This window comes from Pyrus communis, chromosome 8 (assembly GCF_041283825.1).
Source record: "Pyrus communis isolate YQ-2024b chromosome 8, ASM4128382v1, whole genome shotgun sequence".
NCBI lineage: Eukaryota > Viridiplantae > Streptophyta > Magnoliopsida > Rosales > Rosaceae > Pyrus > Pyrus communis.
Window position 1 is genome coordinate 11,604,855 of NC_142572.1, and position 14,184 is coordinate 11,619,038.

Here is a 14,184-nt window from a genome sequence, read left to right on the forward strand (position 1 = left end):
CACGAAAATTAACCAAATCCATAACCCCAAATTAACCAGGGATTATCCATAACCATACCTACTGGGTAACAAATTAAAGCATTGAATTTAAAATGTTGATGATTTTGGCTAATATTTGATCTCTCTCATAAGCACCATTGAATTCTCATTAGCTTTGATTCAAAACTTTTGAACTTTCGCAAGTGGCCCTCTACTACAATAGTGGACAGGAGTGGGGATGCCAATTTAACCCGTCAAATCCGATCCCGCAAGTAACCAATCCAAATGGTTCGGTTTCGGGCATAAAATTTCGGGTATTTTACGGTTATGGGTAACCGTTAGGTAAATTTTTTTGTTTCGGGTTCGGTTATGGTTATTGGGGCATTTTCCCCAAACCCATACCCCAAATCGAACCATTCCATCTATGAATAAAAAAATATAAATATTTATTATATGAAAGGGGGTTAATCATGCATTATTGAATATGAAATTAATTATTTACTTTTATATTATTAATAATAGGAATTATATGCTTATAATTTTCAAGAGTGTAAATCTTTTCTTAGTAATATAAATTTTTAATATTACTTATTAGATGCATTGTATCAATTGTATTAATAACAGCAATTTATTTAATACAATTTTTTTAATATTCTTCATTTAGTTAATAATACAAATAAATATATAAATATCATAATGGGAAAAACCGTTCCTCGATCAAAAATCTATCACCCGACGGGTTCAGTAATGGAAAAAACCTGTTCGGGGTTTCTACGGGTTCAGGTTTGGGAAAAATAAACAAGTTCAGGTATAGGGATGGCACATCCAAACCCAATCCTCCTCGTTGCCATCCCTAGACAGGAGTGTTGCCCTTGCACCACGGTATGGGTTTGAATCTCATCGGTTCCCTAATCTATCATCTAATCTAACAAATCTATCGTTGGACCAAAAAAAAAACTTTTGAACTTTCCCAATCATGTCTCAAGGCCTAATTGTTCTAGAAGTGTCACAAGTCAAGCTTAAATCCATGCATAAAGTACGAAATGGAGAGTATGAAAATTTATGATCATGCCATGCCAATAAATAAGGGAACTTTAAAGAAAAGCTCCCAGTACTGTTCACTTTAACGAAAAATCACATTTTTACACTAAAATGTCAATCCTGGTCTATTCACTTTACCCTGTATTTTGTCCTTATCGTTAAAACTCAAAGTTTTCAAGCTCTTTTCATTAGTTTTCCTATAAAATAATAGCTTATTGGACACCGAGCCCATGAAAATCATGCATATTTAACATGCTAAGCCGTATTATAATACTAATACATTAATTCGAGTCATGCCAAGCATGCAACACACTTAAATGAACCCAAGCCACTTACCGAGGCTTGCCTAGTGGTTCGTGGTGTGGATGGTTACAGAAGTTCACTGGGCCTACATCGAATTAGAATCGTGGAAGACTTTTAGGCTACTTAGAGGCACCAAAAGTCCAAGCCCATGATTTTGGCTTCACGTGGGAAGGCTTGAGAGATAATAGCTTTAACCTTACCCTTTTCCCTTGCAAACCAACTAGAATACTTGGGAAACAACCAAAACCCAAAACCGTGCTAACCAAATTACATGTTTACCTAGAGCCACGCACCCCTCTTATTGTATAGAAAATAATTTTTTCTTTCCAAGCTCATGCAGGAAAAAGAGTAGAGACAGAAAGGAGGAACGTTACTAAAGATAAAGTCATGATGTGGGAAATGATCTAGGAAATGTGTTGTGGGATTTTTCTAGGAAAGGTGATGTAAGACTTGGTCTAGGAAAGGAGAAACTTTGGGTAGTGTACTCAAACATGCTTTATGGGGCCCTTAACCTCCACAATGTTATATCACAAAGGAAACCTATAGCTGCAGCCATAGAAAGATGAAGGGAAGACTTAGCTGATTTGAAAAAGGAGAAGAAACCAAAATATTCCCTAGCTGGAGACTATAAGGATCCCTGCTTTCATAAATATAAGGCATCTATACGCTGTAAAGGGGACATAACCATGCGTGGGGAGGAATAACGACAAGGGCAAGAATGCGCCACATATAGCAAGCTTTCTCTAAGTGCAAGAAACCCTAGTTCTTTAAGGATAAGCCTTGATTTCATCTTGAGCCTTCCAATAAGCCTCCCTAACTCTTGCAAAACCATCAAACCATTACCAACCCTAGATTAGCTACTTCAAAACTATATAACCAAGAACAACCTCTCCTTCATGCTAAACTAGTGGGCTTTTAGCTTCCCACCATGCATCATTTGTGCAAGTCATAATTTCTTGTGATTAATTGTTCCCTGTATTTTTTAATTTAACAAATACTTCTTAAAGCTGATAGAATCTGAGCAACAAACATCCATTAGTGCTTAAAGAAACACTCACCAACGCCAAGGGAAACATTCCATCAACGCTTAAGGAAACATTTGGCAGGTACTAAGGAAACACTCATCAGCGCCGAGGGAAAGATTTCATCAACACCGAGGGAAACACTCTAGTAGCATCTAGGGAAACACTTCATCAACGATGAGGGAAACATTCTAGTAGCATCTAAGGAAACACTTCATCAACGTTGAGGGAAACACTTCAACGGTGTCTGAAGCATTTGACCACCACAGGAAACACTTCATCTATGTTGGAAGCATTAAACACAACATCAGACCAAACACCTAGGAGCTGCAGGAAGGAGAACAAAGCATTCCATAGGACTTACTTTTCCTTCGGGATGCTTTGGGCCTAGTCCTTACTAACTAAGAAATAGGGGATGTGAAGGTTTTGGCTCGTATCTTTACAACACAAGCCCATCGAAACCTTTGACACAACCCCCCCCCCCCCCCCCAAACAACTTCAAACAAAGCATAAAACTTTGAAAACTTCAGACAAATGCAAGTCTAAAATTCAAAGTAACACTATCAAAAGAGCCTCACTTAGCCCACTTTGTATTAAACAGTGAGTAGCATAATGCAATTGGCCTTTCCCTAAATCAATACTATTGATCACATTGTTTGGTTGATAGTTACTTTATGTCTACTATCAAATGTGATTCTCTTGTTTATATGATTACCCTAAATGTGATTTGGAACAACTTTCTAAATCTTATTCATACATTGGCCAGAGATTCAAAGATTCTTAATCATATCATAGAGTATTCTCTCTCAACGGTTTGAAGGTTAAGGACCCTTGTTGTATATTCACATGCCCACATAATTAAGTAGCTTAACCCCAACTATGTCGTCGATATCCTCAAATGGAATGCCTTTAACATAGTCAAAGGCTAAGGACCTAACTACAAGACAATTATGATGTCTCAAGTCAAATAACTACTTTGCATTATCCCAACTATAAGTTCTCATGTGACATGAGTATGAGAACTTGTGGTTGATCGGATTCAGTGGATTCATTCTCTATTGAGCACCTGCATACTTGTCTTAGTGTTATTCACACCAATGACTTGAGACCAGTCACTCTCCATGTAAAGAAGACATAGTATGTACTGATCTATTCAGATTATTTATGCCCAATTGTCAATCTTATGATCAAGAACGTTTAGGATATATATATATATATATATATATATATATATATATATATATATATATATGGAAGAGCATTTAATGCGATGGGTCTAAACAATAATCTTCGCCCTTACGTTAAACTAGTTTAGTTTAACATGTGAAATGTCCTAACGTATCATTTTATGATTTCCTTTAAGGCACATTTCCAACATAAGAATGGTAAGTTAATTTGTTCATCTTATTAATCTCAAGCTTCCTTTGTACATAAATTCTAAACGTGTTTTCAAGCCAAGCGATTGCCAAAAGAAAAGTGTCGAAGTGATGAACATGGATGCTATGAAAAAAGGGCTTCATACTAGTAAAGAAAATTGTCAGTTCATCGGTTGTTATTCCAACTCCGGTCTTAAATGTGGACAAGGGAATTCGACCCTTTGTCGAAGAAGAAACAAGCACTAGCCTTTGAGTAGCAAATTCCAACCCCAAAATAGTAGAAGAAATTGACGAATAAAAGGTAAAACCTGGTACCCAACCCTTAGGAAAAACATGGGCACTCAGCATACTTCTCCTGCAAGAGTCAGCCAAGTCCCTTATTGAATAAAAGAAAAACAAGTTGCTGAGAATCCAATAGTAGAGGTCGAAAAGGTCGTTAAGTCAATTAGTGTTGAGGAGACGGTGGTCGCCCCACAAAAAATTGTTGCCATAGAACTGGGCGTTGCTTTACCACAACTGATCTTTTTAGAGGAAAAGGTAACCGTCATTTCTTCTCTTTTGTTAATTTCCTTCCATTCTCTGCAGTACTAGCTAATCTTACACTCAAATTCAAAAGGAAGTGAGGTTGATTTGGCAAATATGCAGCCAAATAAGAACTCACCGACAAATGAAGTGGAACCAAAAAGTTCCGCCTTGCCACAAGACAAAGGTGAGGACAAACTTCACGCCGCTCTTTCACTAGAGATGGATTCTATTCCCGCCGCTCTTGTCGAGATGGTCCTGAACGAAGTGACACTGCCACATCTTTAAGACGTCAAGATTGGCATTTTAGAGCAAGAGGTTTCCTCAAAGAATGTAAGTTCACATTTTTACTTGTAGGACCATTTTTCAAGGTCAAATTAAGGCTGATCCTAATAAAGTTACCTCAGTCGGTCATGGACACACTAGCTCCGGACGGAGCTGTATCAAACAGAGTAGGATGCCACCATCATTCTGCTCCAAGGCACTAGGCGGACCCCAAGCGATTCTGCTAGATGATCATGCTTGTTCCGTAAGGCACATGATTCAATCCGCATATAGACCTAATCAAATTGTATAAGTCTTGGAGTCCCTACACTATAGGGATAGTTGTGCGCCGTAAGTAATCACACTCCTAAGATGATGCAATATTTATTTACTAGATATCCTCTCAGATTCTCTCAGCTTAGAACAAGAATTCTATCTTAAAACTGTCTCTCTCCCCTGGCCATTTAGGATAAAATCCTTGTTCTAAGCTAGGAGAATCCTAAAGAATATCTACAAGTAGATATTGCACCCTCTTAAGAGTCGTGATTATTTGCGGTGCACGCCAATCCCTAGATTGTAGGAACTCCAAGACTTATAGGATCTAACTAGGTCCATATCCAAATCAGATCACATGCCTAGTGTTTTTTCCTTCTATCAAATCTAAGGAGATCAATACTTTAGACGTCTTACTCAACAACTTACATTCTTGAATTCTTTGAAACCTTTTAGAAAGTATGCAAACTTGTATTTATTCGAAATAGACGATAGTCCAACTAATAGTGATCTTCGGTGAATGTCATACAATATGAGTAGTATTATGTTGTGGACAAATGCCATTAACATCCAAGTAAGTTAACCTCAACAACTTTGTGACTCTTTCTTCTTTCCAAAATAATAAAGATCGAATATTTATAAAATTTTAACAAGAAGACATCGGACCCAGATCTAATCATCCATAACATCCATCTATGGCCAACTTGTAATTTACATTTTCAAGGTTTAACAACTTAGTAAGGTTAGTCACTACCTTTGTAACCTTTAAGGTTTTAACCATCGTTATATTCTAAATAGTTAACATTAACACATCATCTCTACGACATAGAGACAACTAATTGGATTGCAATAATCCCATCATTCATTAGTAAAGAACAATGTTTTGTCAAACAAAATGATCCATCCATCTCTTAAAACTACAGTGATGGAATTAAGTTCTTTATTCAAATTGGAATGTAAAGACAATCTTTGTTTTTTATCTTTGTGTTTTCAATTTCTTTGGTAGTTCATATGAGGAAGCAAGTACTAACTGCTTTCACAAAGATCTATATCTTTATTCATGTTCCGAATGTGAAGTACTTTCTCTTCTTTCACTAATCTTCTACTTCTTACTAGTCATTCTTTTACAACCATTGCAAACATAGTTACTAGTATAGAATCAAACATTCAGGTAGAAGAACCAACTATTTTCAACTATTTCAAGAACAATTTGCAACACCTTCGAAATACGTGTTCTTAACACTTGCAAGACATTTCTTGCAAATACCCCTTCCAATGTCCATCCTTTCATAAAGAAAGTTTGTTCCCTTGGAGTTATTTTGCCTTCTTCATTTAACTTCTCCTATGACTACAATAGTCATGGTTCCTAAACTCCCACTGTCTCTCTTGAAACTTATTTCAATTGTGTTATACACATCAAACGATTTGGAGAGCGTGTGGTAGTTGTTCACTAAGTAGTTTACAATAAACTTAGTGAACCATTTAGATAGGGACACAAAGGTGAAGTCCTATCCTAGTTTCCATCTTGTAAAGTGGTTTAACACTTCAACCCTCAATGATTCAAAATCATCATTAGTCCATATGATTCAAAATCATAATTCTCCATATTGATAGGCCATTTTTGTCAAACAACTATCTTGTTTTAAACAAGATTACAAACTTTCAAGAGTTGTCCAAGACAACCCTCATTTCTTCATACAACAATTTGTGAGTGAAGAATCATGGCACATAAAGTGTTCATGCCCTTGTGCTTACTTCTCAAGTTCCTTGTTCATTTAAGAAAGAAACTAGAGTGTTGTGTTAACTAAAGGTTGTTCAAAACAACTATTATTTCTTCATAAAATGATTTGTAAGTGAAGAATTATGGCACTTAAAGTGTTCATATCTTTGTGCTAATCTATGGGATTGTGGTACTTAGGTACATATCAAGACAATCTATGGGATTGTGGTACCAAGTATGGAAACTAAAACCTTTGACTTTTCTTTATCAAGTTTTGGAAACAATACATAACTAATATAAATTGATTGATCACATTCAGTGGACTCATTCTCTATTGAGCACCTATACACTTGTCTTTGTGTCAATCGTACAAATGACTCGAGACTAGTCATTCTTCCGGACAGAAGACATAACTTGTACTGATATTAACAGATTGTCAATGCCCAATTGGCAATCCTATGGTCAGGAACGTTTAGGCTATGTGTACGAAAGAGAATGGTCTCTTGAATCTAACTTCTTTAGATCACATTCTCCTAATTACATAATCCTTGGACTTATTGTTTAAGCGTTTAACATTTATATGAGACGGCTTTAAACAATAATCTTTGCCCTTATATTAAACAAGTTTAGTTTAACATGTGAAATGTTCATAAAGTATCATCATATGATTAGGTGTAGGGCACATTTCCAACACATACTCTGCTTCATTTTTGCTTACCTTAAACCCAAGTTTCAAACCCTATTCGAGTATAGATCCCTCTGGTGTTTGCAGGTGCCATTCCTATTCCAGCCCGGTGTATGTTAAACGATCCATCTATGTAAAGCTTCCAAAGATGGGGATTTTCTGGAAGGTTTTGAGGACTTACTTTGTCCGCGGTACTTCAAGATACTGGTGTGAATTCAACTACAAAGTTCGCTAGCACTTGACTCTTGATTAATGTCCTGGGTCGATATATTATCTCGTGTCACCCTAGTTCAATAGCCTATTTAGTGACTCTAGACGAAGCGTCGGGGCTATGCAAGATGGATCTCAGCGAATACTCCATCATGTAGAGTTTTCTAGCTGTTGTTACTAGTGCCATGATGAGTTTTCCATTTTTTGATATCTCATCTATGGTTTGAGAAGAGCTTTTGAAATGTAGTATACCGATTTCTGCTCCCCCCAAGTCTTCTCGGATCAGAGCTGCACTTACCACACAGTCAGATACAACCAAGTACAAGTATAAGTCTTCTCCGTCAACCGGTTTGCATAGCAACAGGAGTTTGAAAGGTTATTCTTTGAGCTTCATGAAGGCTTCTTTGCATTCATCTGTCCAAAGTAGACCATTGCTCTTCTTTATTGCCGTAAATAACAGTTTGCACTTATCGATGAATCATGAAAAGAATCTGTTGAGGGCTATTACTTGCCCTTTTAGGCTTTATATTTCCTTCATGGTTTTGGGCAATCTCATCTCTATGATGGCCTTGATCTATAGCCTCAATTCCACACTTAGTAACCATGTAACCCAAGAATTTACATGATGATACTTTGAAGGTACGCTTTTCTGGATTCAGCTTTATGTTGTACTTTTGGAGCAGGTCAAACGAGTCTTGGAGATGTGTTATATGGTCCTTCTTCTCTTCACTCTTAACAACCATGTCATCCATGTAAACTTTCATTGTGTCTCTGATCTTCTCCTTAAAGATTCGGTTGACGAGTCGCTGGTGTGTTGCCCATGCATTCTTAATTCATAAGCATTCATAAAGCTTAAGAGTTCGTGTCCCACGGTTAAGTCTACCAATAGGTCGATCCATGGAATTAGGTATAGATCCTTTAGGCAAGCTTTGTTCAAGTCGGTCAAATCCACGCATACTCTCCACTTTCCATTCTTCTTTTTGCACTAGCACAACCTTCGCTGGCCAGTTTGGGTTGTGGACTTCTACAATAAATTGGGCGTCCTTTAGTTTGGCTATCTCCACCTTTATAATCTTATTGCGCTCTATTCCGTGTTTCTGCTTACGTTGGATAACTGATCTGGCAATTGGGTCCAGGTGGAGAAAATGGTAGACCATAAAAGGATCCATTCCAAGCATGTCCTCTGCTGACCACACGAAAACGTCTTTGTTAGCTTGTAGGAAGTTGGTTGACAGTTCATTCTCTTGGTCAGTTATTTTTGAGCTAATCTTGGCTTTTCGTTCTAGTTTGTCAAGATCAAGGCTAATGTCTACAGCGTCTTCGTCTACCTTTCACTCTAGTGTATCATCATCTTGAGGGTCAAGATCTAGGTCAAATTCTTTGTAACTAGTCTGCTCACTCCCTGATTGTGATTACTATGCTAATTCATCCATGCGGGTGTTAGAGCTTTGTTCAGTGATGAGTCGATATTTTACCATATATTTTACCTTATTCTTAGTATTAATTTATTTGTTATTTAGGTAGAATTTTGATACTTTGATTTACATTCTTAATGTAGGACATTCAACTTCCTCTGGAGCAAAAAGTGATCAAACGGATTAATTTTGGAGTGATTCCAATTGGAGGATGCTCGTGAGTCTTTCAAAATGATTGTATCAAAATTTCAGATTTTTCTACCAAGCCGTTTGACCGTGGTGATGAAATTAAGCCCCAGCGCCCAGCTTTCTCAGATTGATGTGTCTAGACGTTTTGGGTATTTTGGAGGTTAAGGTGGCATATTTTGAAGAAGATTCCTTCTGAGGTTTTGTAGAGGACGTCTCCAGCTTTCAAAGGAGACATTTTGGGACCAAATCGGAGTTGATTTGGTCGGTCAAAATTGTGATTTTCTGAGAAATCTGAATTTTAGTTCAAATAGGAAACCTTTTATTTTCTGTTTTATTATTTTATTATGTTTCCTAGTTATATTCTAAGACCTTTTAGGGTTTTATTTTGTAGTAGTTTAAATAAGATTTTTAGCCATTAGGGTTAAAATAGGAGAGGGGAGGCGGAGACACACAAACCTTTGACGATTCAAGTTATTTTCTAGGTGTTTTCTATCCTTATTCTCAATAATATTTTGTTTTATGATTGTTCGTAACTAATTTATTTTGCTAGGGCGAGGCTTTGAGCCTTAGCAAGAATATGTAGTTTCTTTTCAATTTACTTATGATATTATGCATGCATGTTTTGAATTATTAATCGTTGTTTTAAACTATCTAATTGTCTTGATGATTGGCCACCATTAGGATCTTTAGAAAAGTAATTTGATGCAATTTTGGTCAGAAGGTTCCCTGAAATTGGCGCTGGCTTCTTGTGATTAATAATTGTAATTTTAGGATGAACACCACGTCTTAAGGGTTGCATGGTTTTCCAAAGGGTTTTCATAAAGCATAATGAGTCTTTCATGTTCAGATTTAATCCGAACGTCCGGACGGGTTGTATGTTAGATATACGTTCTATGTTGGAGGTTCCAAGTAGGATATATATTAGGAAAACCTAGCCTTCAAAATATGCATGGGTAATTCATAAGTACTTAGAAGAACTATATAGGATTGTTAAGGTGACAGCTGAACCCTAGGGCTTTTACAAATCGATTTTCTTGAAATTGGTTTCTAGTTAATTTTTTTAATTGTTTTTTATTTAAATTCGTTTTTATTATTTTAAATTCCTAAATCATCCTTTTCACAACTTTGTTCTAAATAATTAGCTAAGAATTAGTATAAATACGGGTTATTCATTCAATCTTTGTGGAAAACGACTTTGCTTGAGCTGTTATACTATGACAACCTTGTACTCTTGCAAGTATTTCATGTGTTTTTATCCCTACTTTTGTAAGTGGTAAAAATCCTATCATTCACCTTTTCTGATAATGTTCATGTTTCGACAACGCAGCAACGCACTGCTAATTGATCTTCTTTTAATTCTCTTACTCTGCCAAGAGCCAAGTAACTGGTAATAACTGGACGAAAAAACCTTCATCTTATGTAACCAGTTCCGGCCGAGGATGGCGTTGTGGGGAGTCAAGCAATCCATTACGTGGAAAGTCATTAGATAGTTATAAGGTTCTGTTTGGACCGCCACCTTCACTGTTCCCAAATATCACACCAGTGCCCCATTAAAGGTGTATAGGGTTGTCTTCCCCTAGTTGATGTTGTCGAGAATCCCCATATTCGACAGTAAAACATCAGAATGTTAGAATCAATCGTCCATGGCTTGTTGACAGTGGCACCATTCTTGGTTTCTCGCAAGCCGTCTTTCTTTCTTTTTGGGTGTTTTCTAGATATTCTTGCTCGATGTATATACAGTTTAGCTCAAGTGATACTCCTCCCTCAATCACCAAACATGATGGAGACCCGATAGCCTTCTAGATTTTCTACGGTGTTTTTCGGGGATAGGGCGTCGAGATGACTCCTCGAATGTCAGATCGATGACTTCCATCCTTTGGGTAGGCAATTCCTCGAAACAGAAAACAGTTTCCTTAAGGTCTTTGGCGCGTGCCTTTATATTTGCAAGTCTGGTAGGTTCTCTAGTTAGTGGGCTTCGCCAGACACCTTCTAAAGATAAACAAATTTCCATGACGTTTTTCCACATCTCATCTATGGTGACAATGCCATCATGCTCCTAGTGGGTATCGCCTTAGGAGGCGACAAAGCTATTGGGAGGAATATAAGTTCACTCTCAATAGAAGCACCAATTGTTGGAACCAAATTTGCGCACCGCCGTGAGTGATGGTTAAGCCCAAACTCGAACAACCTGCAAAACAATAAAACAACTGTAAGCAATCGCTAAGTCGGACAAGGGATACTGGCCAAAAGTTCTCCGACGGTTAATGATTTTAGAGTCAATCAGTGGGCATTGCGTTACCATAAATGAACCCTAGATGGGTGTATTTATACCTTGGGGAAATACCTTTTTAGGATAGAATCGTCGTCTAAGCCGGGAGAATCCTAGAAGGTATCTAGGAGTAGATATTGCATCCTCTTAGGAGTTATGATTACTTGTGACGCATGCCAATTCCTAAATTGTAGAAACTCTATGACTTATAGAATCTGATTAAGTTCATATCCATATCAGATTGCCTGTCTTCTGGAACAAGTATGGTCATCTAGCAAAGTCTCTAGGACTTCACCTACTGCCTGGAGTAGAGTAATGGTGGCACCGCTACTCTATCTAATACAGCTCTGCCTGAAGATGGCGAATCCATGACCAAACTTCTAAAGTAACTACATTCGGATCAGCCTTACTCCAGCCCTGAAAAACCATGGTCCCACAAACAGGATTAAGGGGAAGAATGTCTGTTTCCATAAGTTTAGCACCCACAAAGATTGGGCAATTTTTAAATTCCCAACGGATTATAAATACTTCACCAGTAGAAATAGATAACTCAAATTCTTGATCAAGTGGTGTAGGATATGTATTCGCCATTTGTGCAAATTATGGAGAAATATAAGGATGGGTAGCTTCAGGATCAATATATACTCTGGCTAAATAACCAAAAGCATTTAACGTACCATTTATGACATTGAGATCCTCATTTGCTCCTCCATGACTGTTGGCTTCACCACTATACGACCACTACGAGTACGTTGACTCTGAATTCCTCTACCATGTCTATTATCCTGGCCACAACTACCTGAAGATGCACTACTAGTTTGTCCCTGCTGAGAAGTCTATTATGCTTGGGGATAAGTCGGCTGGGCCTGTGGGTGGTACATAGGCTGATTGGGCTGATAAAACTAATGACCCTACAAATAAATCAGCTGATATGGCTAGTAAGTAAAGTAATATGGCAAATTTGTAATAAAAATATCTGCATGTTGAGTCATACCAAAAGACGTCCCAAAACTCTACTTAGGATTAAGACAATTCCTCTGTTAATGGCCTTACTAACTACAATTGAAACATAATCTGTATCGGGACCTACATTCACCATCATGATAAGTGAAACAGGTAATGCACAAGGGAATAAGGTCCTTCCTGGAAGAACCACTCCTTGATCCACTTTCTGAGAAATAAACATTTCCAATTGACTTTTACTCTCTTGAATGCAGTTTTCTGTTTCATGCCACCAATGGACAAAGCTTCCTTGAACTTATTACCAAGTCCACTACAGAGCCAGCCCTAAGGGTAGTCGGAGTAAGCGCCCGCCTAGGGCCCCCAATTTTTAGGCGGAGCTAGGTAAGTCTGGACGGGGATAGAGGGGAGCTATGCGGGCTTATATGTAAACGCTGGAATCTGAAAATCTTTTGTTGCAGGGTCGACCTTGCGCAAGAAAGAAGACAACCTAATTCCCAACATCATTTTAATTGCATGATTTTACTTAAGATGGTCCCACCATCTTTTTTTTTTTATAGCTGCACATCTTCTTCTTTTCAAATAATCCCCACCATCTTATTTTTACTTTTTTGCTTCTCTCTTAAATATCACCTTTATGTTTATTTTTATGGGGTTTTATTACCCTATTTTAAGATCACACCATATATATTTTTATTATGTACTTAAAAGACTAAAACTCTCACCTTTTTGAAAATTTTCAAATTAATTAGTTTATATAATATATAATAAATTATTCAAATCCACATCGTCAGCCTAGGCACATATACGAAAATTACAATCCTCTTCACTCTAGTATTTTCCCTAGCTGTAAGATGTTGTCTCTGTAATCCAATCATTCATTCATTTATTGAATGTAATAAGTAACATTGTAACAATAGAAAATGATTGGAATTTGGCATACTGGGTAAGGACTTTTGTTTTGGTTTGAATTGATTGAAAAATTAGATTATGTAAACTTAATAAGTGCATTTGCATCTAAAAACGCAAGACAGGTAATATTTGAGTAATGTTTGTATATCTTTCTTTTTTTATATATATTAATTTTTAATGATATTTGATTAGAAATAGACTTTTCATGTATTTAGTGATTTTTTTTTTTTCACATGTCAATGTACAAAGGGTCGAGAGTCAGAGGCCCCACTTTGAAAACTCGCCTAGGGCCCCCAAATTCTCAGAACCGGCGCTCGTCCACTGCCTTCAAAGCTTGTTTTTCTTTCTTTCTTTCTGTTGTTCACCTGTTCCACTCTCTGAGCAATACGGAAAGCAGACTAATAAGTTGCCTCATCATTCACCACAGCATAGGCGCACAAGTCAGGGTTAACCGGTTAAGTCCCGCAATAAATTGTTTCTTCTTCTCTTGTTCATTGTCCCTAAATCATGGACACTACTCTGTCAGATTTCGCAACTCTTGTTCATAATCGGCTATAGACATGTAACTAACCCTCATAAAATTCAATGGAACTAAATCCAAGTTCGATCGACGGCTGGACTATCGAGTTTCACCTCAAACCTCACTGGAGATCTCCGAGCTTCGAGTTCTATTAGGACTCCATCGAATCGCTGGCATTACAGCGTTCCTTTCTTGATTTATTTCTTGTCAGCCCAAATTCTAAATTTCAGGCCCAATCATTATCATAATTCTAGCTCATCATTGGATCGTTTGAAAATTGTATAAATCAACAAAGTACAACGTTGAGTATGTTCCGGTAAGGTCTACAAAAAAAAATCTAGCATGAAGGTGACTAGCCTCTGGTGTACAAGGACAAGGCTTTGCTGAGCAACCAATCAATAAATTCACAAGGAGTATATGTTTCCCTGCAAAGATTTTCTTTTGAATAGCTCAAGTCCATGTCAACCCCAAAGACGAACAGAAGAAGAATACTGGAAATCTTTGGTTTCATTGCCTTAAGATCA